The sequence below is a fragment of the Thermobia domestica genome, chromosome 12 (genome assembly GCF_964235325.1).
Source record: "Thermobia domestica chromosome 12, izTheDome1.hap1.1, whole genome shotgun sequence".
Classification (NCBI taxonomy): domain Eukaryota; kingdom Metazoa; phylum Arthropoda; class Insecta; order Zygentoma; family Lepismatidae; genus Thermobia; species Thermobia domestica.
The window spans coordinates 98,578,318-98,600,275 of record NC_137465.1 but is presented as its reverse complement, the minus strand read 5'-3'; the positions used below and the strand labels follow the sequence as shown (position 1 = coordinate 98,600,275).

The window sequence follows — 21,958 nt, the reverse complement described above, 5'->3', positions numbered from 1 at the left end:
TGCTCCAGCACAAAATAGCACTTACCTAAATATGGGCCTGGCTATGGGAGATAATTACAGGGTAATTGTGGGCTCGAGAGTAAGCTAGCGCCAAATTTTGATTTTATACTTTAGATGGAACTTTAACCCCAAGTTTCTTATTATTCTTTGAGATTAAGGATTCCACTTTGTAAGTGAACTTAATATGAATATCAATACATTAAATACGTATCATATCCTTCAATACGTATCCTCCAATATATAAGTTCGTACATGATACACCACTAGTGATGATGGGCAGCGGGAATATTCCTGGTGGGAAGGAAAATAAAAAATGGGAATATGCCCGGGTTTTTCCCCTGGTATATAAATTCCCGGGAAGGAATTTATTTTCATTTCTTTTCTTTATCTTCCAAATTATAACAACCATGTGTCTAATTACTTTATTTTCATTTATTATTATTTACTTCTAGATTTTTAATAACTTGGAGATTAAAAAAGTAAAATTCGTTGACAGTACTATGCGTAATATGTATGCGCAAATGTGTCTTCTGAGACATGGTGAGACATGTGTCTTTTGACAGTTATCAAACCTAATTTGTTTTTAACATTTAAAAATTTAATATGTTTATAATATCAATAGTAGAGTCAAGTTTAGAAAATCCACTTACACATAAATTTAAACTGGCGGTGTAAAAGTATGTGGAGTTACTATACCTTTTTTCTACATATTTACTTGCACAGAACATATTGTAAGTAAATATACATTTATGCGTGCTCTCTAAATATAATAAAATATTAATAAAATAACATAATACCATTCAGAATATTCATTTTGAAGAATCCTCTGGACATAACAGTAATAATATACGGTGATAAGAAACGAATTTATCTTTGAAATCATAAAATAGAAATATAATTCAATTTTCTTTGTCTTTGCACATAAATTCCCGTAATATTCCCATTTTTGGGAATCTTCCCGGGAATTTTCCCAGGAATATTCCCGAAAAACATCTTCCCGGGAATTTACCCATCACTATACACCACTTACTGCGTTTCCTTGTATAGCGTGCTTCTTTTGTTGGCTACACTTCTGGAAAGCGACACATGATGGCAGCACTCTCCAAACATCAGCAGAAAGTGTGTCCAAATGGACACAATGTGCAATAACGTCAATAAAACGTTTCATTAAAGTAATAGAAGCCTACGAAAATTATGTATCCAAATGGTTACAAATGACTTAAAGGGTTAAAGAAAACAAAAGAAAAACAACAAAAAAAGAATATATATATATATATATATATATATATATATATATATATATATATATATATATATATATATATATATATACATTATAAATATGAATTAAAATTGTCTGTTACATGATAACGCAAAAACGACTGATCCATTTAAAACTAACTTTTGAACATAACTAACACTGCCCTTAAGCCGAACTTTTATCATGTTACTTTCATTTAAACGCATATTCTAAGAGAAGAGAAATGGTTGTTAAAATTTATGTTCGAAGTAGTAAGACATTCCTCATTTTGAGATTTAAAAGTCACTAGTTCCTAAGAACAGATGACAGACATTTTTTTTTTTTTTTTTTTGAGCCGAGAATTAAGACATTCCTCATTTTGAGATTTAAAAATAATAATATAGAAGTATACAGTTAACGGATCATCTCCAAGTTTCTAGAACAATATAGGAGAGTGAAAACGTTTTAAAATAGAACTGACAACATGTTTTGTGGGTAACACGGATGGATTTAGAAAAGTGAAAACGAAAACAATCCTAGTTCCAACTTTCAGTTCCGTGAAAGATAGAAAGGAAAGTACTATAAAAACTTAGGCAATTCAGTCAAAGGGGGAAAAGGAATCTATCAACCACACGCCTTCTAGTTGCCACTCTTGCTGGCTATACAGAAACCTGAAATGGTGGAAATCTATCATTTCCGATTTCAGCGCTGATCACCATATTGAAAAGCTGTAATGCCTATAAGCAGGTTTCTGATGTTGATTGGTGGGGCCGCGGTGGCTCAGTGGTAGAGCGTTCACCTCTGGTGCTTTGGGTCCCAGGTTCGATCCCAACCCCCGCCAAGTGAATTTTGTGGTGGACAAACACCGTGTGCGTGGGTTTTCTCGGGGTTCTCCCGTTTCCTACCACTTTCTTCATTCCACCACTTCATTCATTAATCATCATCACCGTCTCCTTTAGCCTAACCGGCATAACCGTGGGACGTAAAACTCAAAGATTTCATTACATTTTTTTCTGATGTTGATTGATTACAAAAAGAATAGTTTATAATTTTCGATGTTTCTCCTCTACTGCATTTCCTATTTCAGCGCAGATCACCAAAGTGAAAAACACTAATACCTATAAGCAGGTTTGTGATATGTATTGAGTACAGTAAGGATAGTTTCCATTTCCGAATTTTCTCCTCTTCTGCAAGCAGAAATGTTTGAAGTGGAGCAAAAATTGTAAAAGAAGACAAGTGAGTTTATATATATATATATATATATATATATATATATATAGGCATTCAATATCCAAAGAACATATTTCAGCTTTGATCTGCTACTGAAACGGAAAGTAGTGAGAAATAGTGAAATTTTCAGTTTCAATATTAATATATGTGTATATTTATAATTGGAAGAGACTACAAGAAACTAGTTTCAATGTGGATTCAGCGTCAGATGAGCAGGTTTTCTCTCTTACGTAATACTGTATCTCTATTGCACATAGAAGTTGTAGATCTGTTTCAACGTTGAACTCACATTGCTTGGAGGTCTACTTATTTTTATAACCTTTGCTATCATGTTACTTGCGTTAAAATGCGTAATCTAAAAGGATACAGTAGTTAAAAATTTGTGTCAAGAATATGTCACAAAACCCACTCAAGTTAGATTAAATTGGATATAGTAAATTCCTTATTAAGTTAACACGAGTCCCAGCACTTTCGAAAATTTCGATTTTAAAGAGGGGAGATTAATTTCTGTATACTTAAACCTCCCATTTTCTATTAATAAAATAGCCAAAGCGAAAAGATCGTTAAATAGTTTAAAATGAATTTGTGACTTGAATCGGCCTAAATTTTTTTCATGTTACTTTGGCTTATAGGCGATCCTAACGAATGGATGCTCAAATGAGAAACTTATTGTCAGGGTGAATAACATCTCCACAATTACTAATTCTACAGCAATAGGAAAAAATTGACTTGAAAACGCTTCTGAAAATATGACGTTCTGAAAAAAAATCTCTCAACGGAAATAGAACAACTTGTTTGTTATATCCCTTTTTGAGTGAAAAATACCGAAGTGAAAGAACGAGTTGGGTGTGGTAGAAACGACTGACTACATTGTGATTTTCATTACAAGCGTTCCCGTTTGCACAGAACCTGTTGCATAATCCGACAAACCCATCCCATAGATTCAGAAACCGTTGAAAAATGAATTTCGCAATAAATAAATAAATAAATAAATAAATAGTAACGAATACAAGAAAATAAAAGTAAAAAAAAATAAAATATGAAAAACTATTTTTCAAAATATGGTCTTCAAATATATCTTTCAAGTATTTTCCATAAACCTGATCCTCCCGTGCCAGGAACGGGCATTTAAACTAACAAATTATAAAGGTAACAAAGAAAGCTGTATCGGTTTTTCATCCACCAGTTTCGAATATCGCTATGTTACTTAAGATGTACCTACAAAAATAGTCCCCATCAGCATCGACAATCTTCTGCCAACGCTCTGGAAGGCCATGGATTCCATCACGGTAGAATTTGTTGGCCCGTAAAGCGAACAAGGTATCAAGTGTATTTTGAACTTCTACTAGGGATTTGAACTGGCGTCATCTAAGGTGATTGTCCAGGGAATGGAACTGGTGATAATCGGACGGTGCAATGTCCGGGGAGTATGATGGATGCAATAGTGTTTCCCATTCAAGGCGTAGAATAGTGTCCTGGGTCATCCTAGCCACGTGAGCCTTAAAGTTCTCTTATAACAGCAGGACCCCTTTGCGACTCAGAAGTGGTTTGAGTTTTTCTTCAACAAGTCTCAACTGCTGACAGTACATAGTTACATTGATGCTTTCACCATCTGGTAGCAGTTCATGATGCATGATGCCGCCAGCAGTCCAACAAACACACAGGAGAACCTTCGTCTGGTGCAGTACTAGTTTTGGCTGTTTTGGAACCGGTTTCTGGGATGCTAACCAATGATGACGGCGCCATGGAGCTTCGTACAGTACTCACTTCTCATCACATATCAACACCCTCTCGAGAAATGGCTCCTTCCTCAGACGAGATAGCAAAGAAACAAGGGTTTCTACTCGCGTTGTCTTATGGCCCGGAGTCAATTCATGTGGGATCCATCGGCCCAACTTGCAGTGCTTCCCAATTTGAATAAGGTGCTGACGAATGGTTTCTCCACTTACACTGAATTGTAGTCTCAGTTCATCACATGTCTGACAACTGTTTGCCTCAATTTCTGCCTGAGGATCTTCATTTTGTACATGTGTGTTTGTCTTCTTGCACGTGGTGCGTCTTTGATTGTTTCGTTAATATCCATTAACTTGTTAAACCACCGCTGCACTGTCCCCGTAGTCACGACACCCTCACCAAAGGCCTGACATACGTATCTTCCGCTCTGCTGCAGCGGAGGTCCCAGTTTGAACTTGTACAGCATACACGCACTTATGACGCTCTGTGGAGGTCCCATGTTCACTCTGTCCTTAGGCACGTTCACGGTGTAACTGAACTGCCACAACCAGGTAGTATGTTGGGCATATCTACACAAACAACTGACCTTCGCCTTATCTCCAATTCGCATTCAACTCACGGTGTGAGGGCCAATGGAAAACAGACCTCCACAAAAAGCGAAAGAAATTTCTAAGTTACTTTTACACAAAAATGAAACAGATCTTATTTGCATTGTCACAAATATGTAGAAAAGCTGAGTGTGTGAAAAGGATTTTTAAAACTGTCTTTGTCCTGGGATTTTTGCTCTTATTATGACGCGTGTACTAAAAGGGAAAACAGGGTTCAAGATATCTATGCCAAAAATAAAGTATTTCATAGCTTCGCAAGTTAGGGACATAAAATTCGACATAAATATTTCGCATTAAAGATAAATGAACATATATTTTAGAATTTCAAAAATTCTGTTTTTAAGGAGGGGAAGGATGAATTTGTACAATTGTTTTATCCACGCTCAAATCAGCATGATCTAGCTCATCATTATGGGAAATCTATGAATCATTTGAAATTAATTTTTGTACCTAATATAACGAAATTACAAGGACAGAGTAAAAATAAGAAAAAAAATCATAACAAATATCTTAATAACATTTTATTTCAATATAAAAAATGCAAAGAAAAAGTTCAAGCTTACAATGTTATTTTGTATTATCTTTAAAGAAAATGGACTAAAGGGAATTGTTAGAAATTATTTGTATAATAGATATTTGTATAATAACTGACTGTCAAAGTTATCTTAATGACCTTTATGAACTTTAAAATATTTGTGTAAATAGTCTGTTTATAGTTAATTTGTTCTCAGGCAAGAACATGAACACTATCACGTGCTCGGTGTGCTAATCACTGGGTCATTAGAAAACAATAAATATGGTAATTCCAGCAAGGTATAAATTAGTGTAAATTGCTTAATATGAAAAGGTCCACAATAAACGAGAGAGATTAGTCTGGCTCGAACAGCGAACGACAGACAGCGTCCAGAACAAATGTTCGGCAGCTTGAGATAAAATCAACATGGATGGAAACAACATGGTTGGTGTTGTTGAAATAAGACACCTTTCCGGCACGTAAGTTGTATTTTTTATTAGTGTATACCAAAAATTGTCACAACAGAATCCGATGCTTAAAATTTGGTATTTCGTGTAATAGCATAGAAAGTTTACTTTTGTAGTCATATATGCCTTCTTTTTCTAACATTATGTGATTCATACCGTTTTCTATGCACCTTAAATTTGTGTAAATGTATCTCATGGGAAAGAAAAGAAACAGTTGCTGTTTATTTAATTTTTACCCGAAATCTATAAAAATTAATATACAGATAGGAATATTTGTTTCCACTCCCAGCTTTTTAATATTCCAGACTAAAAGTAACTATTACATAAACACTAATTAGCATTGTTTCCAGCTGGGATTTTATCATGTTAGATACTTCCGTTAAAACGCATAGGAAATGAGCATGAAACGAGGTGTGTAGATTTCTAATTTAAAAGAAATAAGCATGTATTCCTGCGTTTTAATATTCCACATTCAAGGAGGAGAAGGAACAATTTCTACAATAATATTCGGATCAAATACCGTCTTATAATCATGAAAACACCTTTGAACAGTTCGGAAGATGTTTTTGAACATAGCACTTAACAAGTTTCTCGAATCAGGCTCTTATCACGTTAGTTTCATTAAAGTGTGTTTCAAGAGGGGGGGGGGGGGAACCAGGCTCAAAATTTATGACAAAAAAGTGCATCTCACTAGCCTCTACTTTTAGGACGAGGAAGCTTGACATACAACTATTTCTTAGATATATGCTACAACGGTTTCAAAAATTACAGTTTTAAGGAGGAAAGGAGCAGTTTTTATATTTTTCTGAATATATGTAACATATATCAGCGCTGTATGTCCCACAACTGGAAAATGGCATAATACTTTAGAAAGTAGTTAGAAGTTAGGTCAAGCTTAGTTTTCATCAGTTCACTTTGATTCAAACACGCATCCTAAGGAGAAAAAAAAAAGAGATTCAAATGTTTTTTTGTAAAATTTTTCAAATAAACTTATTTTTTCCATGCAAAAAACCAACATTTATGTTATTACATAAATAAATGTAGACACTTTCCCCATTTTTTCAAGACGTGCATAGGTTAAAATACAAATATGAAATGCGTCCTTAATATGTAGACTATAGTATAATCTATTTCATGGTAGTTGTATTTACTTTACCGGTATTCCAATGTAACGTGGAATTCTGGGATTTTTCCCATACGATATTCAGTAAGATAATTGTGACACAGTCACATTACAAATTATGAGAAAAATAGACATACAATTTATACGAAATGCTGAATTACATGGAAAAGTTTACATTTGTTTACTTATAAGTTTTGTTTTACCTTATAAGAGTTATATACAATATTTGAACATTAATCTTTTGAGATTTGAAAGAAGATTCATGTAAAGATCTTAAAGTCGAAATATGTCCAAAATGACCAAAAGTGGACTTAATTCCTTTTTAGACTGAATGCGGCGATTTTCAGTACTTGCTTGTGCCATCAATAAAACTTGGGGAATCAAAAGTTCGCCTGTAATGAATGACCATGATATATACGACTTGTCCAAATATATAATGCCTTTACTTGATTTGTGTGCAGGACATTATTTAAGAAGCGAAAGTTCTTTTTATTACCGTACAATTAGAACCACAGCAATATGCAGAATGCATAACCACGGCATAAAACCTAGAACCTTTCTTTGGCCAGAGAGCCTCACACAGATAATACCCTATTGTCGAATCGGTTTGTTATAGTAGTGATTGACCGAGAATTACTACAAATAAGCACGAGTGCCGACTCCTTGAAAACTCAGAGAAACATCATATTCAAATTTTCGCAAATTGTGACATATCACTTGTATACACATGATTACACATGATCATATATGGCACGATCGCAATAACTTGATGACTGAGACGATGAACTCGTTGGAAGTTATCTAATTAGTTTAATGTCCCACGATTATTTCCTTTAGGCTAAAGCAAACATATGAATAATGAAAGTGAATTAGGAAGAAATTAAATTTTGCGCTCTTCCACTAGAAATTGAACTTGAGACCATTTTCTATTTATTACATTAAGGGCGACAAGCTGTATACGAACAGGTAATGTAATCTTAATAATTTACAATAATAACTAGTTTGATTGTAGAAATAAAAGTAACTGAAACTAACACGTCCTAAACTCGAACATGGATCTATGAATTACAAATTCGACGTTTTAACCACTATGCTACGGAGTTTATTCACTCTTTACATACATGCAATTAACGCAACTACTCAGAGTCTGACGAGATACAAAGAATATAAAATACAGAATAACACTTATAGATAAAACAGGAAAGAAAAACAAATACAAAAATCAGCATCAGGCTAGAGTGCCATATTGCTCTTCTGGAAATCACATGGAAGATAGAGTTTACTGCAACATAACTTCCAAAAACCGGGTATAGTAACGTCTTTCTGATTCAAGAGAAAATAACTTACCACAAGTGCGTTCTAGAAAGTCAAAATATTTCCAAGCATCGAACAAGGTTACATATCGATGTTAATATATAAAATCGTGCATGCAAAAGGAAAGAGAACAACATGGCGTTTAGTCGATACAAAATAACGAAAATCAGGGAACAAGATGTGTAAAACTATAAATGACGAGACACAGCTCCAAACAGCTGTGAAACAGATATATAGTACAACAATGATCCAAAACATCCTCTTGGACACAAGTGTACAGTGCACCAGGTTAACGGTTAATCACACACAAACGTTCGCGAGTAGGGGATAGCTGATGTATAACTTGAATTAATTTCGCTTGTGCATAAGTAGACGAGAGTAGGACAAAGTATATAAATATACCTGCGACCATGTAATTTGGGGATAACTGTTTGATCCGTAGAAGAGTCTGATCGTGCGTCAAAGATAATAGAAATTGGTACAAGGTACGTGAATTATGGCCCATTGGAGAGAAAGCCACTCCTGGATATGTCAAGAAACGTATCAAAGTACAAATGTAAGCTGGGCAACAGTGATGAAATTCAATGAACGGAGTGTTAAAGGATACTCCCAACTCAGCAAGAAACAACGAACATATTGGTCAGCGAAAAAAATAGTATTTTTAATAGCTGCATAAAAATTGAATATGAAGAAGGATTGACATTTCAAACGTATATGGAAGAGTTCTAAGCTTGCACGCGAACGACATAGATAAAGGGCATTGCGACATGCTGAAAAGGAGTCATGCCAAATATTCCACAGAAACATGAATTCGATCTTTTCAGCGTACCATTCCGGTAAAGGATAAGTTGAGCACGGTATTACAACTTAGTAACTACATAAACATGTATAGACTGAATACGATGGAGTAAGTGAAGGCGACAAAAATGCTTTAAATACAATAACTGAAAAATCTGAGTCTCTACCGAGGATCAGATCTTGCCGTAAAGAGGAGTAGGAATCGACATGAAAGAAACAACCAAAATTATTAAAGAGGTAATATGGGGAAGGATCAGTAGTTGGTAAAAGAAAACCGTTGAACTCTAAGAACTGAGATTCTCGCGTATTACCTAGGTATAGTGGAGACCAGAACAAAGAGCATAACACTGCCTCAGCAAGAAGCAGTTTTCATAACGTCTAAAGGTTTATCCTGTAAGTACAGGAAATCAGGGTTCAAGCCGGTGTCACCCGTAATTGCTGACGAATCTTGAACCAGCAGGGTCACTTTTTTGTTGAAGGGGTAATTAGGAAAACTGTTATCTATCAGTAGAGACGAAACTTTTTCGCAACAATTTTGACATTTTGTAGCATTGATTATCACAATTTTTGCATTTATGTCGCATTTATTTTTTAAATGGATCACAAGTTCCTTTTAAAAATATGGAGCCTGTAACAGTATATTTTTGGTAGTAAAGTGTATATCTAATACAAAAATGAGGATATACCTTGATTAAGTGCACATTCTAACTAATGTACTCACCAAAATATAGAAATTAATGCAAAAATGTAAACACTTCCTTTAATGTCATCCTTAGTTAAAGGGTAACATACAGCAAGACATTACCAATTCTTTCTTTGTCAGTAACAATATATTATACTTGGAAAAGAATCTCTTGGCATCAACACTCCAGACTGGAAACCATATTGAACGTAGCGAACTGGCACCAAAAGACTTGTGGTTAACTTTTAAAGTGTTTAACAATGATATAATGCCCACTTCTTTATCCTCATTGTTGAGAACTTGAATAACCTCACTTATAAATTCACGGTAAGTAACCAAGAGATCATGAACATTTGCACCACAAATCACAGTCAACGATATAAACAACAGTTCAGTTTTGTTGATGTCTACATCTTTATAAAGTGAAACAGTTTCTGGACCAAATACCAGTAACTCAATGATTTTTGAATTAAATAATATTGGAAATGCACTTTTTAGCTATTATTAGCAGTAATTAGCAAAAATTTCACTGTTTGGTTTTCATTTACATTTATCGCAAGTAATGCCAAATTTCATTTCAATTCGCGATAATATAAAAGTGATTTCTAGCTCTGAAACTATAAGTGTAAGGTTTCTTGAAACATATAAGCATTTTTTAACGTTTCGCACGTAGCGCATTAGCGGAAAACTTTCGTATCTACCTATCAGCTAAAGAAGGTAAGCCTGAAGGGCCATGGGAGGGCCAATGGGACCAGAAGCTAATGTCGAATGAAACTATGAGGATGGAAATGATCACTACATTATCCTATCTGTCATTTGAATGGGAACTATCCCTGACGGGTGGCTTTTCGATTTCTTCAGGGGGAACATGGAAATTGTGTGCAAATGTGATTGGTAGTGGAAAGAAAGGATAGACGAATCTTTATACTCATACTCACTTTACAATACTACACAATGATACTAGACCAAACATGTTTAAGGTTTCGACATGAATAATTCAAACTCCACTGTCTATCCTGGCCAGGAATGGTGCACTATAACTCGGTTCCATTTCATGTTCTTTTCTATAATTTCGGAAATGGTCCTCCAGAAAAGACAACGACTTCTCTAAAAGAATATCATAAACACGTAAATTTGACGTGGTCAGTGGCAGTTACGAATTTGAGACCGCTGGTATTTTTGGCTGCATGGTGGTATTCTACTGATGAAGGGAGTTGTCACAGCGAACTGTTCATAAGAGTGTAAATCTTTAAACAAAGGATATCTTTAGGCGGCGTTTTGCATCGGTTACTGAAATATTGTTGACAGCTATGAGCTCTCAGATACGATTTTCTCATGAAAGGTTGGAAGCCTCCAGATCAAACCAAGTGCTCACCATTTTAGTAAACATAATAGGCTAGTCACAAATTTCCTAGTCACAAATGTATGCACTTGGTTTCAGCACTATGTATGCACTAGTCACAAATTTCAGCCGTCTCATTATAGGGTATAAAATGCTGACACTATAACTAACGACGAGAAATAGGAACGTAGGCTGAAACTTTTAGATATCTTCCGGAAGCGTAAATAGACTGAAAGCAAGAATCAGTTTCAGTTGACAGTATTTTACCCAGTGTCTGTTGACTTCTTAGTTCTTATTCGAGCTACTTCAACATGTTATTCCGTTTTATCCAATTTAATATTCTTATCAGTTGTGTTCAGGAGACCAAACATGATATTAGTTTTAGAATGACATTGTAATAAGCGATGGGATTCTACTGTAATGTGAACATGCTCAATAATTTCCATTTTCAGTCACTTCTCACTTTATGTCTCATTAAGCTTTTTTATCAATAGAGGTACTTTCCTAAGTCTCTTGATGTCTTTAACTTGACTAGAAACAAAATAATTTTATCCATAAAAGATAAAATCTTTTGCGGTTGCAGATACATCATATCGAAGTCTTCATTGTACAAGAGTACAGGTGTCATACAGCTTTTAAAATAGGAGAGAAGGTTAAGAGTTTGGACAATGTTTCTGGCTCCTACAATGTTCACAACTCCCGAAAATATGGCTAAGGTCTTGTATTGATCTCTTACAGGCGTTTGAGTGTAAGGTTAATTGCAAATAATATATTGGGGTTGTCGAAATGAGACGTGCAACATATGAAGGAATTTATGTGCATGAAGCAAGTGACAAAGTTTCGCTACCTACCATGACGACCTAGCTCTGGCTGAATTTTTTTGTGTACACGAAACTCGTGATTGATCTGAAAGACACCATTTTAGGACAATTCAAAGGGTTCAAAGGGCCCAATCAGTGGTTACACGTGCTCTGGTAGGTACTTGATATCAAAACTTACTTCTGGTGCTACGAGTAATAGCAGCAATACTACTGAACTCCTTGTATTGACTCTCAAGGTTCCTATTTAGAAGAATATTTAATTTTGAATATTTGAAAATACGATGTTTTCAGAGTTTAGAAGATATGTAATGCGATTTTCAGTAGCAGTGCTTTTCTGACAAACTCTGTAGATTAGTTCAGAATAATTCACTTAGGACGTTATTTGTTCGGTTAGGCAGTTGATGTGTCAGTTAAATTATATTTGTCATTCTAGCCATTGGGAGCCCAGTCATGAACCCAATTAATGTGATCTGACTGGTCATAGTAATTTATATTTTGCATACATTTAGGAGCATTTAATTCATATTTAACTTCAGATATTAAATTTTCCTATTTAAGGTAAACACCATGTAATCTAACGAAATGTCTCATACTATGTAGTATGCATTCTTTTGCATGCAAATCAATGTTTAAAGTCGTATTATATTAGTGAATGCTAATATAGGCTATTGGTTGAAAGTTAACAAGTTTTAATTATTGAGCTCCTTGCAATGGTAATTCAGTTTGGAAATTCTTATTTTTACTTGGGAAGTAGCTTTTATTATAACTTGCAAGTCGTTTCTGAAAATGAAAAGGAGAATATTAAAATTTGATAGAAAATTTACAGAACATGTTCCATTTTTAAAATTACATGTAGCATACAGGTATATTATTTATATACCTCATTAAATATCACTGAAATGTCACATTATAAAAAGTAACAATTTAGTAAAGCTAACACTGCTTGGGATAAGAAAAAAAAACTCTAAGTTTGAAAGAAAGATTTAAATGTTAAAGAAAGACCAGTCTCTGAATGAAACGCAAAAAGAAAGAGTATAAAATATTAAGAGAATCGGAACTTAAGTCAAATGAATTGCGCTACTGAGAAAAAGCGTTTCTTTATGCATGAATCTCTTAGTCATTCTCTGTAGTGAAAGACTCTATAAACCCTTACACATTTCATGTTCCCCTTTCTCCAGTGTTCACGTCTGCATTCTATCTCCACCCACTCTGGACATGGGAGGGACATGACATTCGATTAATAAAAAACGACAAGTTTTCAACATCAAAGACAGACACTAGTAAACTTTAACATTTCTTCCCCTGTTACATCATATTTAAGTCGATTTTTCTTAGAATAGTTTAGGTGCAAGAACTGAGAAATGTATACATTCCTTGCTTTTGCTCTCTACTCCTTTTTTTAATTAAAAACTTGTCACTTCTTTATCATGTAAGAGCTCAAGTTTATATTTAGAGTACACTTATTTTAAACAAATAAATTTATGATAAAAATACAGGTTTGAGTTGCTCGTGATAATATTTATTTACTAAAAATGGAAGGAGTGTGGTGGAACGTTTATTCGTTTCGAAAATTATTCCGAGCATGAGAGGTCAAGGAAAAGAGCACAAGCTATTGAAATTACACCAAATAAACTGACATATGTTTAAATAATTAATTATCTATCTCTATGGCTTAAGGTAGATGAGGAACCTCTCCGTTGAAATATATAATGTGCCCACCATCACTTCAAATCATTATTGTCCACAATATTTACGCTCCATATTTAAATATAGAATCAAGTCCATCACAGGGCTCGGCCGCAGGGCGGCAAATTTCCTGGTGCAGTGTATTAAGAAATCGAAATTGAAGTATGATGTGCGGAAAAGCAGGCTGTACATAAGAAAGAAAATCAAGGAAGACCTATACTGAAATCAATGTTGGTACCACAGTGCGATCGAGTTCTCTCGTTACAGCGCTTTTAGTAGAACAATATTAGCTAGTTTTAGTAAGTTTTACTATTATTTTGTATCCTAGACACACGTTATAATGTCTTGTCCTTTGGAAATTTTAGTGTCATTTTTGCTTACAAATAACCGAATAGGAAACATAATGGAAGGGCGGCAATATTTTCGTGGGCCCAGGAGTGTATAATAATTAAATACCTTTCTAAAATTTTGCTTCATACGAGCCCACATGCACCCATGGTGTATTAATCAGATGTGTCCAGCTCATCTCGACTTTATTATTATTATTATTATATATAGTGAACGGTAGCTATTGTGAAGCTCACCATTGTGTAGCTTCTTGAGCTCAACCTATGATTCATCTGTTTTATTTTATCCGTATACATTAAACATTTCTTTTATAAAAATGGAATTATAAATAATTACTTGATGTATTCAAATGAATTGTACACACCTCCCACGATAACATGAGAAGGAACAAATAGAACGAAGTCAACGATGGAGATGATAAAAATTCCCGGACTTACAAGAGGAATAACAGGTAAAACTTAATGGTATCTATACATTTTGAAATGACCTAAGGGAATCCAAGTATTGATTCGACTTCAGTAGATTTTGTGGCAGGTGAGCGTTACAAAGAATCATGCAACAAGTAGTTAATATCCGCAGAGTTTTCCTCACATCGACTTTGGAAAAAACTAAACCAGCTGGCTAGTGAGATCTCTGTTCACGAACGAAACCGCAAGAAGTTATAAATTACGTTCAGGTTCTTTGTGTTATATATGACGCTCCACTCAAGTGATAAATAGATCACATTGCACAGTAAGTGTTTCAGGATGTGGATGATTGTTCATGATAAATACAAATAATCAAAATGAATAAATATAGTACTACCAGTACTTATTGATGATATCTTGTATATTTAAAAAATATTAACAGAACATTAAAAAACGTAAACAAATTAAGTGACGTTGCTTGTATCACCATATCAATTTACTACGATGTACATATTAGAATGGAGCAAAGAGATTCGTTAGGTTATTCGGGTAAATCAAACAGAAATATTTTTTATTACACTCTCTCATTCGAGTTATATTCGAGGATCATTTAGAGTTAGGTGACAACATATCTGGGAAATAAAAGTGAAATATGTTACTCACTTGAATATAGTTCCATTCCCTGTTGTAGTTTAATTCTGGTTGATGAGCACGTTTCCAGATACCTGACAGGCGTTGCAAACCGTTGAGAGCCTTCGTTTGTAAGAGGGATTCGAGGGTAATCTAAGGCACGAACAATAATTAAAGTATGACAAATACTTTGTCCTCGAAGTGGCTTCATTTATGAGAACAAATCAAGACTGCAAGGGCTCATATAGTGGAATATAGCATGTGTTCCAGTACTTCCCACCCCATCATCGTATGAGAAAATGTATGCAGTGCAGTATGACATCTGGCGCTGTCGTGAAGCAGAATTAATCCAGGATCATGCGCAATGCTGGTCGAAAGTAGTGATTTAGGTACAAGATATAGTACGCATAATTTACGGTAACTACTGGTGGTACTTGCTGGGGTAGTATAATGCCTTCGTAGTCATAGAGCATTATTCCAATGATTTTATTATTTGTTGGCTCTTGGTTGATCATTTTCGGTCTTCGAGACATCAAGTGACGCCGTTCACTGGACTGGCGTTTCAATTTTGATTCATTAGACCCCCCATATTTTGTCAATCGCAATAATGCGGTGCACAAAATCAACATCTTCCTATGTGTGACGTTCAAGATTTAAGCTTGCACATACTCATTGGTGTGATTTTGTTCCTTCATCAGACGTGCAATACCCATCTGACTGCAATCTTATGCTTGCCGAGATCATGTGTTAGTATTGGTGCACTGACGCAGATGAAATATTAGCCAGTTTGCTACACGTCCATTACCGATCATTTTCAAGCAATTCACAGTTCTTTCACATGATGCAATATACCGTTTCCATCATGTGTTTTGTCTGCTAACTTGCGTCCTACTTCCAATGCTGCAATCCGTCTCGAAACCGTCCAATAATGCAAAGCCCTGTCCACGCAAGCCTTACGTAATCCTTTGTGAATCTGATGTGCATTTCTACCTCGTGCAACTTGAAACTTGCACGGATAAACATTGTTTAGGGTGGTACAGGAAAAGGAATGCATCGACATGATCGCTACACTGTATAGGAACATATTACGTTCCTCATTTGTTTCCCGGATGAATAATAATCGAATCGCAGCAGCGTTGTCTTTTCAATCTAAATTACCGTCGTATGTAGTGGATGTCGCATAACTTCATATGTACAGCTTCTCGTAGGCTTGTTTTCGAAGTGTGTATGTAGCTCGATAAATGTGTAATCAAAGCAGAATACAAATGGTTGTTATAGTAGTATTATTAGTAACACTTAGAAGTATTCCACAAATTACATGTTGTCATATAATGGTAATAGTAAAAGCATTTAGAAGTAAATTGAAAGTAGTCGGAAGTGAAAAAAAAATAGGATAACATTATTGGTCGGAAATTTAGATTCGTCTTTGAATATTGCATGCTAGATAGAGAAATAGGTCTTTAGATAGATAAAAACACCGTGATAACACTGATTATTTTAGTTAAATTTATGTATACCATGTGTTACTTGTTTTCCTCCGATGATTGTGCTGATGGGATTTCATTTAGAACATATTAAATATATATTCAATTTTCTGTACTTATTTATTTACTTTTTATCAATCTATTGTTTTATCCTGTTATATATATATATATACTTATATATATATATATATATATATATATATATATATATATATATATATATATATATATATATATATATATATATATATATATATATATGGTTGAAAGATCCTTATTTTTTGACTTCCGAGTTTATTGAGTCATATCCTCTAAAATGGTTTCTTATCAAACCGAAGCAATTCATGAGAAAATCTAACTGAATTGAACAATATAAAATGTTGCCCAAGGGACCTCACGTTTTGCCCTCTCTTACACAATACACACATTATGAGGCAAAATATCTTGTAAGTCTCGAAAGCCAATTGGAAGTAAATAAACATATAGGCCTATTATGAAGGTAATAACTATTGAATGATTGGAGATAAGTTGGAAATAAGTGTGTTTGTGGTCCATAAACAATATTTCACATGTTGCCTTCCTACCAGAAATATGAGGTCTGAATCTGACGGAATTCAAAATCACCGCCATAATAACACTATTCAGTAATATATACGGTTCTACCTCTCTTATTTCTATCCAAGACATGCTGTCACTCCCTTTATCCATTCCACACTTACAAGATACTCTTGTATCGTACTGTAAATGATTTCTAAACTTGAGGCCATTTAAGGCACAATTTACTATTATTCAATTAAGCTCAATTTTCTCATGGGTTATTTTAGTCTTATATGAAAGCAAAAATAAGGGCCACCCTAATATATATATATATATATATATATATATATATATATATATATATATATTCATAGCAATCAATCGAAATATGATTATTTTAAATTGTATTACGCAACATTAATAATTTATCTAGTATTTAAGGAATCTATTCATTGCAAAAACGTCCTTTGTCGTTCCAATTACGCCTAGTTAATAAGTTTGTAGCGTAAAGAGTGAACACAAGTTTCTGCTTATGTTAATACAATAAGTTATCATATGTGTATATACTAATAAACGTTTTCCATACATTTATGCATGCTGCTTTCTAGATGTAAAGTGTGCTTTTGTCTGTTTCTGTTCCGCTTAGCATGTAATTATTCATCTGAAAATTAACTCCTAAAGAGATTGAAAGAGATAATGATGTTCACAAAACATAGACAATTAAACGACAAATTTTGACTGGAGATACAAATTAATGTTACTGCAGATCCATGTCGTTGGCTTGTGGCCTATGATTTAGGTTAAAAGATAACTTCCCAAATCACAATTTGTCTACAACGTCATCTCCGCATGCTCCACATTACTCATAAAATCTTAGATATTAAAAATTACTGTATATTTACGGTTAGCTAAAAGCGAAACTTTCCACTATGTTTGTTTATTTTATATATATTTCTCTGAATGAATCTAACAAAATGTACGGAATAGCCCCTTTCTTCAGTTTTAGACATATGACTTACGCTTATTTATTAAAATAAATAGTTTTGTAGAAATGTTGATAACTTGTATGAATACGAAGATTTAAATCTTCTTCTTCTTATAACCTCTCTGACAAGGTGAAAATAAGTTGAAGCACAGTCTACAAGTCTAAACTTCGCCTAGATCCTGATTATTTTTTGAAACTAAAACTAATCAAGAATGCATCCCAATTGTAAAATGTATTTTGCATATTCTGAAACAGTTTTCGATATTCGTTCCAAAAATGTAAGTTATTCTAAGTTTTAGCTGTAATGAATATAAATAATGAAGTTATGACATATTAAATATACGGGAAAAGTAAACCCACACAATGGTGAAGTATTAAGATAAATTCAAATAACTTCAAACGTGTTTCAGCGATTTATATAAAACTTTTTTGAAATATTGCACACTATAGAGGGTATCGAAATGCATTGTCAGTAGCGCTATAGGTAATGCAATTTTGCCAACTTGGTATGCATTTTTTATTTTCAAATCGTACTACGTCATGTTATCGGCTTTTAAGATGGCAACATAATAATGAACAAAAGTATGTCTAGTAGGTATGAGTGTTTTCAACTACAAGAATTCTTTGAGTATGTATCGTCATAACTATGATTCATTGGAAAATACACAAAAACTAATATATATATATATATATATATATATATATATATATATATATATATATATATATTTTACGAAAGTGGTTCCAAAGAGGAATATTCTGATCTCAAATACGAAAATTTGCACACTGACTCAGTAGTGTTGTCAGAATGAAAAATATTTTTCAATAATTTTTAACGAATAATCGGAATGAGAAAAAATCAAACTAACATATCACATTTCTCATGTCAAAATATTTTAAGTATAAAAATCGTAGAATACAATATTAAATAAAACAAAATAATAATAAAAAAATGTAAGAATCAGACCACGAAGTTCGGGTGACATGAAAATCTCTAAAATTGCATTTCTTTTCTTGTTTTCGGCGTGGTCTGGTAAATAACCTACTAAATTCTCAAGCGGCAAACTACGGTTCGAATCTTACCTACTCCATTTGTTATTACGTTTATTTTCTCATTAGGGAAAAACACTGTAGAACAGTAGAGAACTCCGTATTAGAGATATTGTCAAATACTACCATGAAACAAATAATATTAAATTCAGTTAACAATATTGCTACATTATTATATAAGTTGAAGTTTCATGTATGTGTAAGTTTAGAAAAAGGTACAAAACAAATTATCCTCTCACAATATGAAAAATACATAAGCGTATTCAAATTACACCTAGGAGTACATTTCTAGGTGTCAAACAGTCAAGTACTTCCAAGACCAAGTGGAAAATAGACATCACTAATAGGTAAACACATCATCAGCACTAAGCCACTAAATCAATTTAGACGTGAGGCTCAAACAATGAGCACTGATTGCAAAATCTCCGATAGGCATTCGAAGTGGACTTCATTGCAGAAATGGGCTCGACAGTATAAAGCTCCTGTAGAGATATGGCTAAACATCCAAGTGAAGACAGGGCGGTGTGCAACAGGTGAAGCCAGTAAATAAGATATAGCTAAACATCCAAGTGAAGGCAGGGTGGTTCGCAACAGGCGGAGCCGGTAAGCGTCATCTGTACAGTCAGTGGCGTATTTAGGGGGGTGGCTTCCGGGCTTAAGCCCCCCCGAAATCTTACTTAGTATAGTAAAGTAAATGAAATATCTTGCAGAATTTTTACATTTCCAGGGAAAGCCCCCCCGAAAGTTAGTAAAGCCCCTCCCGAAACAAAATCGTAAATACGCCACTGTGTACAGTACAAGTTAGTCCCACAGAAACTTAAACATTCCATTAGAAATTAGGTGCAGTGTTCCTTCTAAATACAGGGCAGCACACAGCAGGTGAGGCTTGTCAACATAAACCTAAAAGCGTGGTTGGACACGCATTCTGGTACGGAGTTCCCCTTCAGGGCGGAGCACAGCAGGTAAAAACTTGTGAACATGAACCATACAGAGGCGAGGCTGAACACAGCCGGAGGGCTGATAATCCTTAAAACAGAACATGAAAGCTGCCATTCTTCAAGTGTAAGAAGTTCGTAGATATTCTAGTTCTAAGTCCAGGTGAAATCACGGCTGCACACGACAGAAACAAACTGCAGACATTGAAGCTACATTCAAAAGTTGTACACACTTAAAGTATATATTTGACATTTTAGAAATCGACGACCAAATGCGCTGAATGAATTACCAGTTAAATACGCGGATCGGTAGATACATTACACAAGACGAAACACTGGATAAGACGTGACTTGATGCAGTCTTTTAAACACATTTTCAGTTGAATTATATTTCTCGAAGAATAGTTAAAGCCAAGCTAAAGTTAAAAGTATTAGAAATGAGATAACTAATTTCTGGGCATTGAACAGGATCGAAAGGGTAAGGGGCTCCACGACGAATTTTAAGCAGACATGATTATATACCAAAAAGCACTGAGTAATAGGTTCAAGAATAGTGTCTGAAACAGTAAATAACTCTTCTTAGTCACTATATAACGCTGCTCTTGATGAGACAATTGGTTGTCATTTGATTTCCAGATGGATGTCCACTTGAAGGAGTTAGACAATGCAACCAGCCAAAAGGGGTCAAAGCTGGTGAAAATATGGAAACTCAACTTACTTCATTTTAGCACCAAACGTCACTTTAAATTGAATATAAAGGAAGTCCTTAACCACCTATTCAATGAATGTAGCAGGTTGTAGTTACAAATCCAGGATGATCACATTATCCCAATATTCTTTTTGGTAGTCGAGTGTTTACGGTCTGATCACGACATTATTCTAAATACCAGTACAATACGTCACTTCCCTTCCGCGCCAACGGAAGATGGAAACTTCAGAGTTGCCAGATACATAAAGGAAAGAATTTGATATACAAGATCTCAAAATGTTACCAATAAAATTACTAATATACAGAGGGGCATTACATTAGTACTTGATGATGTCTGTAATATGTATAAAGTTTTCTACTTTCCAACAATGTTTTTTCCGGACCAAGTCTAATCGTATCCCATATATGGGATTGGGTAAGGGTAAGGATGTTCCATATATGGGATAGTATTCAATACTAGTCTGCAGCGTAGAAATCCGGAATATTAACAACCAGACAACAGGAGAACTGGTAAAAAAAAACGCAATGTTAGAGGTTTTCAAATTCACTCTTGCCATGATCTGATTTTTTTATGGGTGACGCAAAAGTCCCCACCCTATTTCCGAACTTTGTACCTTTGGTTAAAATTAGAAAACAAATTTGTTCTGTGTTTGATTACATTTATTAAGATATTTACATTTTGTATTATTAAGTAAAGAAAATAATTATTATTTTCCAAGTGGCCACCGTCAGAATAGATGCATAATCGAGATCGCTTCACATTTTCCTTTACTTTCCTTAAAGCGTTTGGCGATAAATTCTGCACCTCTTGTTGGATATTCTCTTTTAGACCACCAAGATCTGAGGCTTGTTTCTGTAGACACTTGACTTCAGAAACTTTGAAAGAAAGAAGTCCGAATCCGTGAAATCGGGTGATCTTGAGGACAAATCACCAAAACAAGGATTTAAATGACCAAGCAGCGCTTGCTTAGAATGTCCATTTTGCTCGTGTTGTGTTGCGCGGTCGTACCGTCTTGCAGCACTGAGAAAAATGCATTCTCCGGACAGTGGTATATTGTACAAATATACGGTATATCTTGCTTACTACTGAATTGAGTACGGAACATATCTTATGCGAATGCTACATGGGCACTGCCCTTAGATGTTACATCATACCGTTGCAGGATGGCTGACATCTAACAGTTTTCCGTATATCACATGCATATACTTATGTTACATTCCTCAGCTATATGTTATATATGTCCATTTGTATGTGAGATCCTGACCGCCTATATTGTTTCACACGGAAAGTACGTATAGATGGAACAATTATAC

At 34.5% G+C, this 21,958-nt stretch overlaps 1 long non-coding RNA gene across 1 annotated transcript in view; it reads left to right on the top strand.

Annotated features, from left to right (window-relative positions):
* The first annotated feature begins 5,668 nt into the window (after positions 1 to 5,668).
* LOC145665756 (uncharacterized) overlaps positions 5,669 to 21,958 on the top strand; it is a 58,587-nt gene continuing 42,297 nt past the window's right edge. The window contains exon 1 of the long non-coding RNA XR_014127639.1: positions 5,669 to 5,805. This is a non-coding gene — a long non-coding RNA (uncharacterized LOC145665756). The remainder of the gene's footprint in view (positions 5,806 to 21,958) is intronic.